General features: G+C 40.1%; 2 pseudogenes; both read right to left on the bottom strand.

Annotated features, from left to right (window-relative positions):
• Positions 1-2,632: 2,632 nt before the first annotated feature.
• Positions 2,633-7,071, bottom strand: LOC122739615 (annotated as a pseudogene).
• Positions 7,072-7,339: 268 nt separating this feature from the next.
• On the bottom strand, positions 7,340-13,887 carry LOC122739614 (annotated as a pseudogene).
• Between the last annotated feature and the right edge of the window lie 2,914 nt (positions 13,888-16,801).

The following is a 16,801-nucleotide window of genomic DNA, read 5'->3' as shown; positions in this document are numbered from 1 at the left end:
AGACCTCAGTGGATCTCTGACATCTTCAGTGTGAATGCAGCCTCTGTAGGGTCAGATCACAACTTGCCCAAACCCTCTTACCCATCTTGTGTAGTTCCTGTCTTGTCCATGGCTTATTGAGACACCCAGGTGGTACAGTGGATAGAGTATTGGGCTTGGAGTCTGGAAGTCCTGAGTGCAAATCCTGTTTCAGACAATTACTAGCTATGTGATCCTGGCAAGTCAGTGAACCTCTGTTTGCCTCAGTTTCTTCATCTGTAAAATGGGGATAGTAGGACTTATTTCTTGGGATTATTGTGAGGATCAAATGAGATAATAATTGTAGTTCCTAGTACATAGTAAGCCCTATATACTAGTTATGAGGCTAATGATGTCTTTCTCAAAGTTCATGGTCAGGTTTGGGTATTGATGTTTGCACAATTAATCAAGTAACAATCATTTATTAAGTACCTCTATATGTCTGGCACCATGTACACCACTGGGGAAACAAAGACAAAGAATGGAACAATACATGCTTTTGGAAGAAAGAACATATACTTATATTAGTATATACATACACACACATATATGTACACAAATGTATATACTCATACAATTATGAATATATGTATATTTAGGTATTCACACATATACACATATGTATGTATGTATGTATGTATGTGTGTATGTATTTCATCAGAGCCAGTGATTTCATTAGTATTTGGAACTCTTGATGAGGGACTCCCTTTACCAATGCTTATTGGCAACTTTTTTTTTTTCATTTTAGAGACTTAGAGATTTCTTTAGGGTACTCAGAGTGTAATTAATTTTTTCAGTGTTATAGGGCAAGTAGATGTCAGAGGTGGAATGTGAAATCAGGTCTCCTGACTTTGAGGCTATTTACCATGCCATGCTGGCTCTCATATATTTGAATACATGTGTATATCAAGGTGGTAAGAATTATGGATAGCATTTATATAGCTCTTTAAAAGTTGACAAAGTGCTTTACAAATTTCTTTTGATTTCCACAACAACCTTGTGAGATATGAACTTTAATTTCCTCCATTTTACATATGCAGAAACTGAGGCTAAGAGGGTAAATAACTTGCCTGGGATCACATGGCTATTAAACATCTGAGGCAGGATTTGAAAGGAAGTGTTTTTGACTACAAATTCCACATTCTATCTGCTATACTACACAGTATTTAATTTAATTGAATTTATGTATGTATGTATTTATCTATCATCTATTTTGTTTGTTCTTTTGGTGGGGCAATGAGGGTTAAGTGACTTGCCCAGGGTAACACAGCTAGTAAGTGTCAAGTGTCTGAGGTCAGATTTGAACTCAGGTCCTCCTGAATCCAGGGCTGGTGCTTTATCCACTGTGCCACCTAGCTGCCCCCATCTATCATCTATTTATCATCTCTCTCTCTCTCTCTCTCTCTCTCTCTCTCTCTCTCTCTCTCTCTCTCTCGCAGGGCAATGAGGGTTAAATGACTTGCCCAGGGTCACACAGCTAGTAAGTGTCAAGTGTCTGAGGCTGGATTTGAACTCAGGTCCTCCTGAATCCAGGGATGTTGCTTTATCTACTGTGCCACCTAGCTGCCCCCTAGTATTTTATTTTTAAGAGGCTGATTATGAGTCACAGGAAGGTATAGATTCTTGTACAAGGTCACATAGCTAGTTATGGGACAGAGGCAGAACTCTTCATTCTCTGAGTCTATTGACTTTCCCAATACACCCTGATACCTTTCCTCTCTGATCATTCATAGTTATTTCAGTCCTTCAGGAGTTCCAGGTGGCTCACATATTGGAAAGAACATCAGCTTGGGAAACAAACCTAATATAAAGAGTGCATAATTCCCCTTATTTTTCTTTCATCTTTTAAGATTATAAAAATACAGCAAAAATCACTCTCAGGCCCTCCAACTTATTTGACACCTTCTATAACCCCTAATGACATTATGGTTTTCCCATGATGCTTGTATAATTCCAGCCCTCCCCATTTCAATGCTGAACTTCATCTTATAAATTATTTACCATTGGTTCATTTCTATTGATCTTTAAAAAAATGTTTATCTTTAAATCCTTGTTTGTATTTTAAATTTCTTCTCAGATCCAGTCATTTCATCAATAATTCTTTGAAATACTTGACTTTCTTCTTCTTTTTTTAATTGGGCATCACTCCTTTATTATAATGAACAACAGAAAAAGGAGGGGGGAGGGGCAGGGTTAGTACAGTTATGCTCAAACTGATGAGGACCCAGGGGGCTGGACATGAGGTGGAAGGCAATGGGATGAGACATATTTCAACATAATCTAGGGGCATTTTACTGCCACTGAACAGAGCAGGGGCTATAAAACACACAGTGGGATGTATTCAGCCACCCCTTAGAAATCAAGGAACTCTCCCTTCCCTGATTATTACCAAGGGGGACAATTTAATTTCAAAAGCCACTAACAACCAGTCTGGAAGGGTCTTTTGTGAAAGCAAAAGCAGTTGCAAAAGTAAACAATAGGACATGCTCCCAACCTCCCAGATCCATTTTTTTCTTCGGTTAGGGAGGAAACATCCAAACAAGACTTTCATGATTCATTAAGTGACCACCTGGGTTATAGGCAGCTTCCTAAGACAGTCCCTGAGAGGGCTGTCCTACTGGCAGAACTGGCTCATAGGAATAACTGGAACAATTTCTTCTTTCAGCTCCCCACACTGGTCAGTTCTTACTATGTCCCCATCCCTAACCCCTAACCGGGTCCTTATTGGGCCAAATCCCCCAGGAGGCATTTTGACTAATGTGGCTGAGGGCAGGGGCAACAGGAGAAAAAAGAATTGGTCTGAAATAGGGAGGAAGAAATGAGAAAAGGAACCATTGGTCCCCACCTGCACCTGCACAACACCTATGTGGAGACAGTGAGAAGGGAAGGACCTGGCTACTGCTGGCACATGCTGGTAGCCTGCTTTCACTTCTTGGCCTTGCCTTGGGCTGTCACAACCTCCATGGCTTTGCAAAGCATCTTTTCATTCCCAAGGAACTGCATGGGCTTTATGGATTTCAGATTCTTGTCCAACTCATACATAATGGGAATAGAAGTGGGCATATTGAGCTCCATGATTGCTTCTTCAGACAGACCCTCAAGATGCTTGACAATCCCTCAAAGACTATTGCCATGGGCTTCAATTAGAACATGTTTTTCTTCCTTGATCTGGGGATGATTTCCTTATTCCAGAAGGTTACAGCCCGGGCAATGGTGTCTTGAGGTTGCTGAGTTTATTGCTTAAAATTACAAACTTTTTTAAAACAACCAATAATTATCTAGGTCAGATTTAAAAAAATGTGCATCAAATATAAAAGATAAAAGCTTAACATAAAATTGATAGGGAACATATATGAATCTTCGAGTGCAATGCCTAATCACTACTGAAAAACTCTAGAATGGGTGAACAGTTTGCAAACAAGGATCCAAAGAAAACACAGCAGAGGACATTGGTTGCAACTATTCTTCAACGAATCAAGGGTTTGTAATTTGCTTGGGTGTCTAGGCAGTTTCTACTGACAGAAACCACAAGTTCTCGATGAATTAATAGCTAATCTTCACCATTGCTATGGGTAGAAATTTGCTTGTGCCAGTGGACACTTGGTCCCGAATATTTATGGATCCAGGGAGGCTTGCATTGGGACTACAGACATCTCATCCCATGAATGGTGCTTCTTGAGCTTGGTAGGACTTGCCAGGCCTTGTGCTCCCCTGGCAAAGCTTGGAGAAGCCTAGATCACCAATGCTAAAATGAAGCATCAGCAGAGGACATTAGAGAAGGAGGACAACACTATGAATGGAAAAAAATGCAAACCTAGATCAAAAAGATGAAAAGATAGATCCTTTGTGTGGGTTTTTAATTTCATCTTGCAGGTATATTTTGTTTCCCTCCCCTCAATGGAAAGGAAGATTCTTGAGGGCAGGGACTTTCCATTTTTGTATTTATATTCCAGATACCTAGTACATGGTAGCCACACAATAAATAAGAATAATGATAATAAGAGCTAGCACTTATATAATGCTTTAAAGTTGGCAAAGCCCTTTACAAATATGATCTGATTTGATCTTCACTTGGGAGGTAGGTGCTATTATTATCTCCATTTCACAGTGAAAGAAAATGAGGCAGAAGTGTCAGAGGCTGGATTTGAACTCAGTTGTTCTTGACTCCAGGTCTAATGCTCTGTCAACTGTGCTACACAGTGGCCTTTGAAATGCATGTTGAATTGAAGTGAATAGGGGAATAAACTAATACACTGTTATGGGCATATTATACACATTAATTTGTTATTAAGTAAAATGGCAGTAAATGCATGTTTCTGTGGGCTTGCTATTTAAAATGAAATTCATAATAATTTATAAAAATCAGATATTCATGACTTATTACTTTTCAAAGAGTTCTTCTTTCGTCCCTGTGTCAAAGAACAAAAATATTTCTGGTAGAAAGAGATCAGCCAGGGACAGCATTAGGACTAATGTTCAGGGAAGCCCAAGGAGGAAAGAGATTGACTTGCCTGGAATTCTGTCCTTGGTATATCCATTCCTTTATTGTGCTGGAAGAGCTGGAGAAGAGGGAAAAGGAAAACATCCCTCAAACTGACCTGATGAAACTGTGAACAAAGGTCTCTAGTTTGATCTGTGCTCATAGCCTGATGCTAATGGGAGAAGTGGAAGAGGAGACAACAGTTTTGAAAATTTTATACTTAGATAAAACCATATATTCTTGTTGCTTCCCAATGGAGTTATTTTTCCTTAATTTTCATCCTACCCATTCCATCCCATACTCTTCACCACTATTCTCTGTATTCCCATTTTGGTTCTTGAATTCTTCCAAACAAGTAGAGCCATTAACAGAGGATCCACTATCTGTTGAAGCACTTGAGAAGTCACTTCATTTGATTTTCTGTCTCCACGCAAGGCCACTCCTGTTCTCAGAAGCTGAACTCCTAAATCTGACTAGGGTTCCTTAGTTTTCAAAAAACTCTTTGATTTGTATGCTTTTTCTGTCACCCAAGAAACCCTCCCTGAAACACTTTCCTGAAAGTGCCCTTTGCCTCCACATTTCTCATAATAATGATAATAAGAACTATAACAACAATAAGAAGAGTAATAACAATAATAATGGAAGATAGCAGGATACTGACTTGCCTCAAGACTATTTCTACATGAGCCCTACTAGAAAAGATGAGAATAACAAGATAAAAATACCACCACCAAAGTGAGAATAAGAAGCTCTATATTTTTCATGGACAGACACATGATAAATCCACATCCTGAAAATAAAGACCTCAAAATATCCTTGAGAACTCAAACAATAAAAGATAAAAGAATGATAATAGTGTGACCACAGATCAAATGATTATCCACAATTGCCTGGACATAATATTGATTCATAAAAATTTTCATAACATTTTTAATAGATGTCAGTACGCCACATCATAACCTCTAAACTACATGAGAATTAGAAGCTTTTAAAATATAAAGACCTAACAAAGGGGATAGAAAATATGTGGGGAATAGGATGAGGTGCCTGTCATTTCTGTCATGTTGCTTGCTATTGGAGTTATGGTAAATATTCAGTCAGTGAACCTCCAGGGGATGAAGTGACATTCTAATACCTTCAGTAATCTACAAAATGTACTTATTTCAGTCATGTGTGTAGTATTCCATAGAGTATTAATTATTAAATAACAATATATTCTTGCCAATTATTTCCAAGGTAATTTCTATACAATCTTCATTGAGGAAAATAAGAACATAATAACAATACAATACATGAAATCAAAAGGGTACTTCCTACACAGATGCAGAGCACTGTCTCTCCCTGCCTTAGTGTGTAGACTTTTCACAAATGGCTGAGGCCAAAGGAAATCATCACCTGGTCTCTTGGTGATGAGAAACTCTATCTTTATCTGGAATAGAACCCAAAGAACAGAAGCACAGAAGTACACTGGGGCCACACTTGGAGCTTTTGCAGCTGGGTAGAACCTGCCAGAGCTAACACTCTCCTTGAATAACCTTTAGGAACTCAGACACTTGACACATTAGCTGTGTGACCCTAGGCAAGTCACTTAACCCCAATTGCCTCACCCAAAAAAAAAAAAGATTTTGAGAGAGTGGAAGGTTTCAGAGAAACAATAGGTAGGAAGCCAAGGGTCACAATTCTAATAGGGCAATTTGATCAAGAGAGACCAAATGCACTTATTTATTTATTTATTTTTTGCAGGGAAATGAGGGTTAAGTGACTTGACCAACGTCAAGTTTGAGGTTGGATTTGAACTCAGGTTCTCCTGAATCCAGGGCCGGTGCTTTATCCACTTTGCCACCTAGCTGCCCCCAGACAAAATGTACTTTAAAACAGATACAAACAACTGTGATGAAGAAAAAGAGAAAAGTTATTTGAAAGAGAAATGTGGCTATACAGGGTAGTCATCTCCCCACTCAGCTTTTCCAAAACATTTAAGATGGAAGAATCTTATAACTAAAAATAAATACTAAAGGAGGCCAATGTCAAATAATGAGAATTTAGGGTCGTTGAACTGAAATTGGTGATGAACATTTAGCACAATTATAAAGAGCTTTGTACTTTTAAAAACTGCATTTGCCATGAGAGAAAGCTCAAAGAAGGAAGAGGACCTCTTCTCAGAGTGAATTGAATGATGGTAAGAGAAGGCAGAACTAGAGCTACGTCCCTATCAGTGTGAATAAGGAATCCAGGGAAATGGACACATTATCTAAATTTGCGCCCGGCATTTTTACTGGGCTAGAACAAATGACTATTTCTAACATAAGTATAACTTCAAGTGATATGAAAATGATTCTGTTGTGTCTACAAAGAAAAATGACATTACACCATGGAGATAAATCACAGAAATGGTTAACAAAGAGTAGAAGCCCATGTATGACATTGATTGGAGAGCTTCTGAGTATCCTTAATAAACTTAAGTCACCATACTTGGATTGAGAACATCTCAGGGTACTAAAAACACTTTGATTATTTATTGCTAAGCTACTGACAGTGATCTCTGAAGAATAATGGTGAATGGAAGAGGACATGTAGGTCTGGAAAAGAACAAATGAGCCCATAACTTTTTTAAGGGAAAGTGGTAGAATCTTTGTACCATAAGGCAATGGACTGGCAATTATCAACACATTTCTTTTTTTTTTCCGGGGCAATGAGGGTTAAGTGACTTGCTCAGGCTCACACAGTTAGTAAGTGTCAAGTGTCTGAAGCTGGATTTGAACTCAGATACTTCTAAATCCAGGGCTGGTGCTTTATCCACTGCACCACCCAGCTGCCCCAACATATTTCTACAAAATGTTTCTAAAGTATACAGTCACATCCTCTCTTCCTTTTTTTTTTGGTCCTGGCCCATGTTGTCATGGGTGTAGGAAACTCCCAGGGAGGAACTCCCTCTGCCAGTGAATACTTGAACCCTTTACAGTGAAGTCTTAGAGAGTTTCCTGGGGTTCTGCAAATGACTTGTTCAGGTTCACACAGCCAATATGTGTCAGAGGTGAGACTTGAATCCAGGCATTCCTATCTTTAAGAGAGAGCCTCTATTCACTATACTATGCTACCTTTTACTTTGATCATAACAAGTACTCAGTACGTATTTGTGGTAAGGAGTTGAAGGAGATGAGTGACTGACTTGTGAATGTCCAGCAAGGGCAGCTTGTTTGTTCACTAAGAGCCACCATGGTTTGTGAGGACTTGTACGAAGCCATAGATGGCAGCTTCATCAACTTTGGAGATGACTCACAGTCAGGAGGGATAGCTAATGTCATTGTTGTTGTTGTTGTTTTATTCAGGAAGAAGACCATGACATCAGGGTGATGTCATGACTTGCAGTGAATTGGATTTAAGTGAGGGAGGGCTATGCAAGGTCATCTGGGGCCAATGGCAGATATACATCAAAATGACTGGAGATGGCTCTGGATGTTTAAGGCAGTTAGGGTTAAGTGACTTGCCAAGGGCCCCACGGTTAGTAAGTATCTGAGGTGAGATTAGAACTCAGGTCCTCCTGACTCCAGGGCAAGTGCTTTATCCACTGAGCCACATGGCTGTCCCTGATTTCACTGAATGTTTGTGAATAAAACCAAAAACCCAATCAGGCTCCAAAAAGATCTTTAAAGGTCAGAACAATGTGCAGAATACAATAAGGTGAAATTTAATGGGAGTTTAACATGTTGTGTCACTCAATAGAATGAAAGCTCTTTGAGAACAGGGACTGTTTTCCTTTTGTCTGTGCTACTAGAATCTAGCTATATGCTAATAGATACCTGACAAATGCTCATTACATTTGGTGAGATCAGATTGGAATATAAATAAATGTTAAGTCCTATAGTTAAGATGAAAATATCAGTAAGTAGAATATACATATACATATATACATATATACACATATACACACACATATATATACATATATACATATACACACATATACATGCATACATACATACATACATACACACACATATATATATATACGTTTAGTGTTTTCTATAAACAAAAGGCCTAGGCATTTTAGTGGACTGAAAGCTTAATTTAAGTAAACAATGTCACTTGGCTTTGGTGTAACAAGGAAAAAAGGCCAAAGTAGTTTCCAACTGTATTAATAATTAATTAATAATCAATTACTACTAATAAATATAATTAATAATTACTAATATTTACATAGCACTTCAAGGTTTGACTGGCTCGTTATACATATCATAGTACTGTGAAGTGAGTGGTATTATCATAGCCATTTTCCAGCTGAACAAACTGAGTCTTGGAGAGCTTGATTCAGACAGGATGTTACTGAGGTATTTTTTTAATGGGTATACTTTAGACTACACAGTCTCTGTGTCCCACTTTGACTCTAAGGTTCTGAGATTCTCTTCTCAGAACATTTTCCTACAACCAGTTATTGAGGTTGATATAATAGTAATATCCCCTGTCTCCTTGGGAGCTCCCCATCGAATACCTTTCTGTCACTCTCATTACATGCATACCTGACTTCATCTTCCATGCTATGAAGGCCCCAGCACAGCTGAACAGTAGGATGACAGTCAACACAATGGTCAGTTCCAGGACCCCAGGCTTCTCCATTGTGGGCTTTTCAGGGACTATAGGGAGAAAGGGTAGAATATAAGTAGTTGTAGTTTCAATGAAAGAAGGGGAAGGGAGTGGAACTACAGTTTGGGCCTTGACATCCTGGGGATGTGATGGGAATGTCTGGCTGAAGCACTAACATGGATACACAGCAGGGGTCTTCAGCTCAACATGTTCCACCACACAGGTATAACCTGTTCCTGAGTCTTCTGGTGGGAGCTCTAAGGTAACTCAGAGGTAGAAGGTGGAATCCACATTGGGCAGGATACCACTGGAAGTCTCCTTTCCCCACATACCCAGCTTCCCATTCTTCTCCCAATGCAGCAGGATGCACTGAGGGTAGAAGTCTCTGGATGTGCAGGAGAGAATGATGGTTCCTTCTGGGCTGATATGACATAATAAGTCACTTCAGGGGACACTGTCAACAGAGATCAAGAAAGAAGGTCTCATGTCACAATCTCGGTGAATGTCTGATGCTTCCATTTTCTCTGCCTTCAGTAATGTTCCCAGTCTCCTTAATGCAGCATCCCCCATTCAACAGAGTCATTTGGTTTTTGAGAATAGCATGATAGCTTATATATGTTTGTATTTCCCTGGACACCTAGAAGAGGGCTAGGTAAACACTAATTATAGTGTCAACATCTGTTTGTATCAAGGACTATATCCCTAGTAGTTTTTAAAACCATCTACAAGTAGTTTGGTCAGCTATGATGGATTAAGAACAGAATCTTCAACAGGTCAGTATTTCATTTGATCCATGAATTCATCTGTGAGTGTTCTTCTATTGTTGTCGATTGCATACCCACTATACTTACTAGGCTATTCTTCATGTGTTTCTGTCACTGCTTCCCCCAAACCCAATAAAATAAAAATAAAACATTACCTGGTGTTTTTCTAAATTTGGCTATATGACTCACTAGACAGCAGACACATAGTCTTTCATTCTTTGGCCTTCACATAAAGTTTTTCCAACTTGGTAGGACAGGGCAGAATATATATTCAACTGTCATAGCCTTTAAACTACCAGGGTCATACTCACACCTGATTAGATACCAGTAGGAGGTGTTTAACTTAAGCAAAAGAAATACTGAAAGAAAGGAGCAAAGCAAAAAGGGTGAAAGGAAGAAGAAAATAGGAAAAAAGAAAGATGAAAATGGAAGAAAGCATGGAAAAAAGGGACAGAGAGAAGAGAAAGAAATGAGAGAAAAAAGGAAGTAGAAAGTGAAAAAAGAAAACAGTAAAGGAAGAAGGATGAGAAGAAAAAGGAGGAATAAAGGTAGGAAAGAAAGAAGGACAGATAGTGAAAAAGTAAAAGTTGAGAACAGAAAGGAAGAAAAAAGAAATAAGGAAAAAAAACTTCATTTTTCTCACATTTCTCTGATACTCCCATTGTGAGTTTTAGCTGTGGTCAGAAGCCAAACATCATACTGGTTTTTCTAGGGCTCCACTTAGTGCATAGGATGGTGGAGATAACCTAGGCCTCCTGGGAGGAGATGCAAACACTCACTATTATTCTTTAATCTTGAATACCAAAGATTTTCCTCATCAAGTCAACACAATATTTATCCATGTATTGTTTCCTTAGGTTGGTCCAGAAGGAGCTCTCCAGAATATGCTGTTGATTCTTGAATTCAGGCTTTAAGTTCTCCCAGTGTCCAACTTCTTCATCTATCCTGTAATATTCCTCTCCATCCCAAATTAAATGGACCTGACTCTTTACCTTGCTGTCATTGTCTATTTCACAGTCTGCAAGGAGCTGCCACGTGTAGTTTCCTGTGAAAGGACATTGGGTTGGGTTTCTCTTGGACAGATGAACAGAGGGAGATCAGTAACTAGGATCAAGTGCAGCCCATCCCTAAATTGAGGGCCTAACCAAGGGTATAGAGCCCCCATCTTACGAATTCAGGTTCATTGATTAAGAAATTTTGAGAAGTAGTGAAAGTTCTTGGGTTGAAGAATTATAGGACAATGGTGACCGAACTGGGTAAAGCCTAAGGATCAGGGCTAAATTCTTCAAAACTCTTTCTCCAGGGAAGTAAACAACAGTGTGCTGGACCAAGGACGTCCATTTCACTGCTATGATCTACTGGGGATGAATCTATTGGACTTGGAAGAGAAATTAACAAGGTATGATGAAAAGAGAGGGGGGAGATGAGTAGATTTCACTTCCTGTTAGGATTAGTGTCATTCTTTGCTATGTATCGGATGTACCAGTGGAATTGTTGCTAATGGTGCACCAATAAATCATGTCCCTGGGTAATGTAATCGACTCCCAGTGCTTTGGACACCCAGGGCATCTTGATCTTAATTTAATGTTGTGCATTGTTAAAGGATGCCACTTCAACATCGTCCATGAAGCAAATTGCATTTAATTCTGGGACAGAATGTGTTGTATCCACTATAGTGACCTGAGCCACATTCCTATGGTGGACTGAATTATAGGAAGGAAAAGAAGAGAAGGTGTTTCAGGTTTGGGGATACCAGAGGACCAGTGATTCCTCTCATTCATTCCTTTTCCCTTCCTCTGTCCCACCCCAACCCCCATCATCAGCAAGGACAATATATACAGATGACTCAAAAATCTAAATATCCAAATCTTGGTCTTGTTCTCTCTCTTGCATTCTAAGTATCACCAGATGGGTGGTCCAGTGCTGTGCTAGTAGTCAGGAAGACTTCATATCCAGCTTTATTTATTTATGCTGTGTGACCCTGGGCAGGTTGCTTTAGTTCTTCAAGCTTCATTTTCCTTATCCATAAAATTGGGATAATAATGACATCTCCCTTTTAGGTTTTCTGTGATGATCAAATGAGATATTTCTAAAGCATTTAGCATAGTGCCTGGCACATAGTGGGTGCTTAATAAATGCTTATTTTTAAAAGTCCTTAATTTGGAAATCTCCAACTAGATTGCCTATAGGTAGCTGAAACTCAATGTGTCAAAAACAGAACTCATTACCCATAAACCCACTCCTCTCCTTAACTTTCTATTGCTATCAAGAACTCCATTATTATTCCACTGACTCCAGTTTTTAATCTCAGATTCATCTCCTATCTTCCCTCTTCCCCTCTTCTCCCAATATCTGACCAATGGCCAAGTCCTACTGATTCCATCTTCACCATCTCTCTCAAATCCATTTTTCTCTCCATTTACTCATCTTCTACCACAGTTCAGGCCCGTATCTCCTCTCATCCGGACTTCTGCATTTTCTTCCTAGTTAGTTTCCCTTCTTCAGATTTCTCATTTATCTAACCAGTCTTCTCTAATTTTCCCATTTAAGATTGTTAAAGCTTATTTCTCTCTTTTCTAAAGAGCTCTAGTGGCTCTCTATTTATTACCTTTGGGATACAATACAAACTTTTCTAGCTAATGGCTTTTAATGCCATTCATAGCCTGGGCCCAGCTTACCTTTGGAGGCTTTTTTCATAGACCTCCCCTTCATAATTCAACATTTCAGTCAGCGTGCCCCACTCACCATTCTTCACACCCAAAACTCCGTCCTGTAGGCCTTTGCTGAGACAGTCTGCCCTGCCTGGAATGTGATCCCTCATCACTTCTAGTTTTCAGAATTCCCAGCTTTCTCTAAAGTACAGCTTCAGGTCCAACTCTTATAAGGTTTCCCCTAATTCTTGCAGGTGCTAGTTGATCTACCCCAACCAGAAATTAATTTGTATTTACTTATGTCCAATCATATGCAAGTTTCTTGGGAGAAGGGAGTGCTTACCATAATATCTGGAACACAGTAGGGAAATGATATGGAATGGCAGAAGGAGCATTGGCCCATTTAAAATACTAATCGACTTTGGGAAAGTCACATAACCTCTCTGGGCCTCAGTTTCCAAGTTTGTCAGATGACAAGGTTGGACTATAAGATCTTTCAGATTCATTGTTAGTTCTCTTATAAATCCTCTCCTCTTCACTCATGAAGCCCTGACTCTTGTGTGGGCCCTCTCACATGCAATAACCTACTCCCTGATCTTCCTACCTCTAGCCTTTTCCCTCTTTGATCTATCCTTCCCACAACTGCCAACATGATTTCTCTAAAGCATAACTCTGACTATTTCATTCTCCTAGTTAGTAACCCCCAACAGCTCTTACCTTCTTTGCTTGGCACTTAAAACCTTTCAGAGCATGGACACTTCTAGCATCTCTGGCTGCCTTACACTTTACTCCCATTCATCCATTCATCTACCCACCAGCAGCTTTCTTGTTGCTCCCTACACATGTCACTCTATGCTCCTCCCCCTGCCTTTCTCCTGACTGTTCCCGATGCCTCACATACTCTCCATCCTTACCTCCACCTCTAGGCTTCCCTAGATTCCTTCAAGTCTCAGATCAAATACCATCTCCAGGAGACCTTTCCTGGTTCCCCCAAATTGCCAGAGATTTCTTCTCCAAAGTTCCCTTTCATCTACTCTGTATGTATCTTGTAGGCATCTTTTTCTTTCTATTTTATCTCCCTCATTAGAGTGTTTGCTCCTTCAGGGTAGGGACTAGGTTTTATTTTATGTATTTGTGGTGTCCCTAGCACTTAGCATGATATACAAATTGCTTAGTAAATTCTTGTTGACTGACTGCCTGGTTTGCCTGAAGCCCCTTCAGTACCGTGACCAAGTCTCCCCCATCAGATCCAAAGATCTATGGTGTCTCCCCTCTCTACCTGACCTCTTTCCCCCTAGGCTTACCTGCTTGGGTATCTCTCAAAGCAAATACCCCTAGAATGAGAAGCCAGGCTGAAGAGAAAGAACCACCTCCACCTCCCCTGACACTCCATCATCTTCAGAAAGTGGCTCCATGGCCTCTTCAAATAAACTCCTTTTGGGAGAAGCTTTAGGCTTTCCGTCCTATATTCTGAGAACTGCAACCCGATGTCTCCTACGTATATATCATGGGCTCCTCTATCCCCACCCAGGCTGGGGTTGGCATTGCTGAGGCCCTTCCCTCCTCTCATTTTTACCTAAGTTGTCTGTTACTAGGCCAAAACTTTCCCTGCCTCTCAGGTATAAGACAGGAAGTGAAGCAGAGTCTGTGGTGAGGGCAGGAAACCTCAGAGCAGAGTCATCATCAGGTATTATCTTGAAGGCCTAAGATGGGCTGGTTTAATGCCAACCCACCCAGTCATCTTTCCTAAAGGTTTGTTGAACCTAGAAATTTTGATGTCTGAAAGGATCACCATGGAGATTTCATTCTGGAGGAAAGAAATAGACAAAAAGATTCCATTCCTTCTTTCCTAACACTGCACTCAGGGACCCCCTGGTCTATTGGAAAGATAGAATCTCTTTCCTGAGGGATTCCCTGATTTTATGGGTGCAGATTTATATGTATCTACTAGTCTGAAGGTAATGCTATTAAGTATAATAACAGTAAATCTTGCCCTTTTAGGTTGGCAAAGGTCTGCACGTATATTATGCCATTTGATCCTTACAATATTGCTGTGAGATTTGTGTTATTATTATCTTCATTTTTCACACAAAGAAACTGAGGCTGAGAGAGATTAAATAACTTTTCCAGGATGACACTGCTAGGGGAAGTCTACGGCAGAATTCAAAGAGAGGTCATCCCACCTCTCTTGACATTATTGGCATTGTTACAAGGCTATTTAGTTGTCATTTTCTCTCTGTGGCCCCCAGACTTCTGGGTTATTCTCCAACATTAGGGCACTGAATCTTAGATGGCATATGCCAGTGTTTGTAGATTCACCATCGGATGTTTGGCTTTCCCAATTGTGACTGTGTACTGTGCCACCCTGGCTCATCCCTGAGTCTTTGTATTACTAGCATATAGCATGGCACTTGCCACATAGTATGTGCTTATTCAGTGCTTGTTAGCTGAAATCTGTGGGGTCATTGCAGGTGGCATTATGAGAATAATGTAAAAAGCGTTACCTACTGACTTTTCACAATCCTAGGCAGGGCTAATTATTTTTCCCCCAAATCGTCCCCTGTTCTCATCCTTATTATTACTTCTGAAGGCACTTCCATCTTTTCAGTTCTGCAGATTTGCAGCCTCATAGTCATCCTTGACTCCTCCATGGCATTCCCCCCATCTCCAATCTGTTGTCAATACCGTCCATTTCTACCTTCTCTAAATCCCATATGAATCCTCTTCTCTCTTCCATACACCCAAACCTCTTAGATCACTGCAGTAACCTTTTCATTAACCTCTCTGCCTCAAGTCTCTCCCCTCCACATTTCATCCATCACACAACTTCTATCCACTCAGCTCTGAGTTCTTGGTAGTGAAGAGTGATGACCATTTGTCAGTGTATTATATTTGGGATTCTTCTTCAAGTTTGGTGTGGAGTAGGCAGTCACCGAGGCTCCTTTTAAATCTGAAAGTCAATAATCCTATAAAAGGAGGAAAGAGCTTGGGGGCAGGCCTCTTTATAGCAGAGCAGTGCACCTGTGGAGGGTCTGGATGGGTTCCCCTATGGATCTATGTTTGTGATCCCTAGTTTAGTGTAAGTCCCTAAGAAAGCCTCCTAAGCCAGTACATGCTACATATTGCCTGAATTCTTCAGAGGACACCAATTGGTGTGAAGGTTTTAATGGAACCATCGGCACTCTTATCTATTTATTATCTGAGGCATGCCTTTGTCAGACACAGGTCACAGGAATTTTCCTGTCTAAGGTTAGAATAAGTAGACACTTTGCGAGCTGAAAAAGTTACCCTGAGTTAACTCTTTGACCCTTTATAGGTAGTGTCACTGTTTAATATGGAGATATTTTAACCATTTAGGAATGTTGTGAATCATTTCTTCCTTATAGTTCCTAAAGGACAAAGGCTGACCAGGCCTTCTCCTCCTTTTGTATCTGTCATGGTAGATATCTCTGGCCTAGGTGATTAATGGATTTTCAAGAAATATTGGATTAACATATGGTCACAATACTCAGGAAGAATCAATAACATACACTGAGTTTTAGAGCCCATGGAGTTTGTTTGTATATTTCTATAGACTGAAGTTTTCTCACCTCAAGTGACAAACCATGACTTTGAGGAGAGTGATGGATGCTTCATGGAAAGTGGGGGAGGGCAGCTAGGTGCTGCAGTGGATAAAGTACCAGCCCTGGATTCAGGAGGACCTGAGTTCAAATCTGGCCTCAGACACTTGACACTTACTAGCTGTGTGACCCTGGGCAAGTCACTTAACCCTCATTGCCCTGCAAAAACAAAAACCAAAACCAAAAAAACCAAAAGCAAAAATGAAAGTGGGGGAAGAGGGAGAGATGGTTGGTGATAAAGGGAGGAAGTAAATCAGACTACAGTTTCCTTGTGCTCCTATACCCTCCCCCTGCTAAAACACATAGAAAAGTCCCTATAATTACTAAAGAAAGACTTTCTCCTTCATTTTTTTTTTTTACTCAAGGGCCTTGATCTGAGAAGCCATTCTCCTGACACTTAAGCTCTTTTCCACTTCCAATTTCTTGGTCTTTGTAGTCACTGGAATCCTGGTCACCTCCCCTAGTGGAGAGATGGCCTCAGAGCTGGTTACAATATCTAAGAGTCAACCATTGACCACTATCATCATCAGTGAACAAAGTCCTACGTCAGTGAGGGGTCTGGGAGAGAACCTGGCCACAGAGTAAAGTTCAGTGTGGTATTAAGGAACTTCAAGGAGGAAGAAGAGTTAGTTTAAAAATCCATGGAGAAAACCTTACAGTTTTCTGTATTTCCCTCCTTAACCTTTT

Source organism: Dromiciops gliroides, chromosome 2, assembly GCF_019393635.1.
Source record: "Dromiciops gliroides isolate mDroGli1 chromosome 2, mDroGli1.pri, whole genome shotgun sequence".
Lineage (NCBI taxonomy): Eukaryota > Metazoa > Chordata > Mammalia > Microbiotheria > Microbiotheriidae > Dromiciops > Dromiciops gliroides.
The sequence above is the reverse complement of the archived record's forward strand: the minus strand, read 5'-3'. Positions and strand labels throughout refer to the sequence as shown.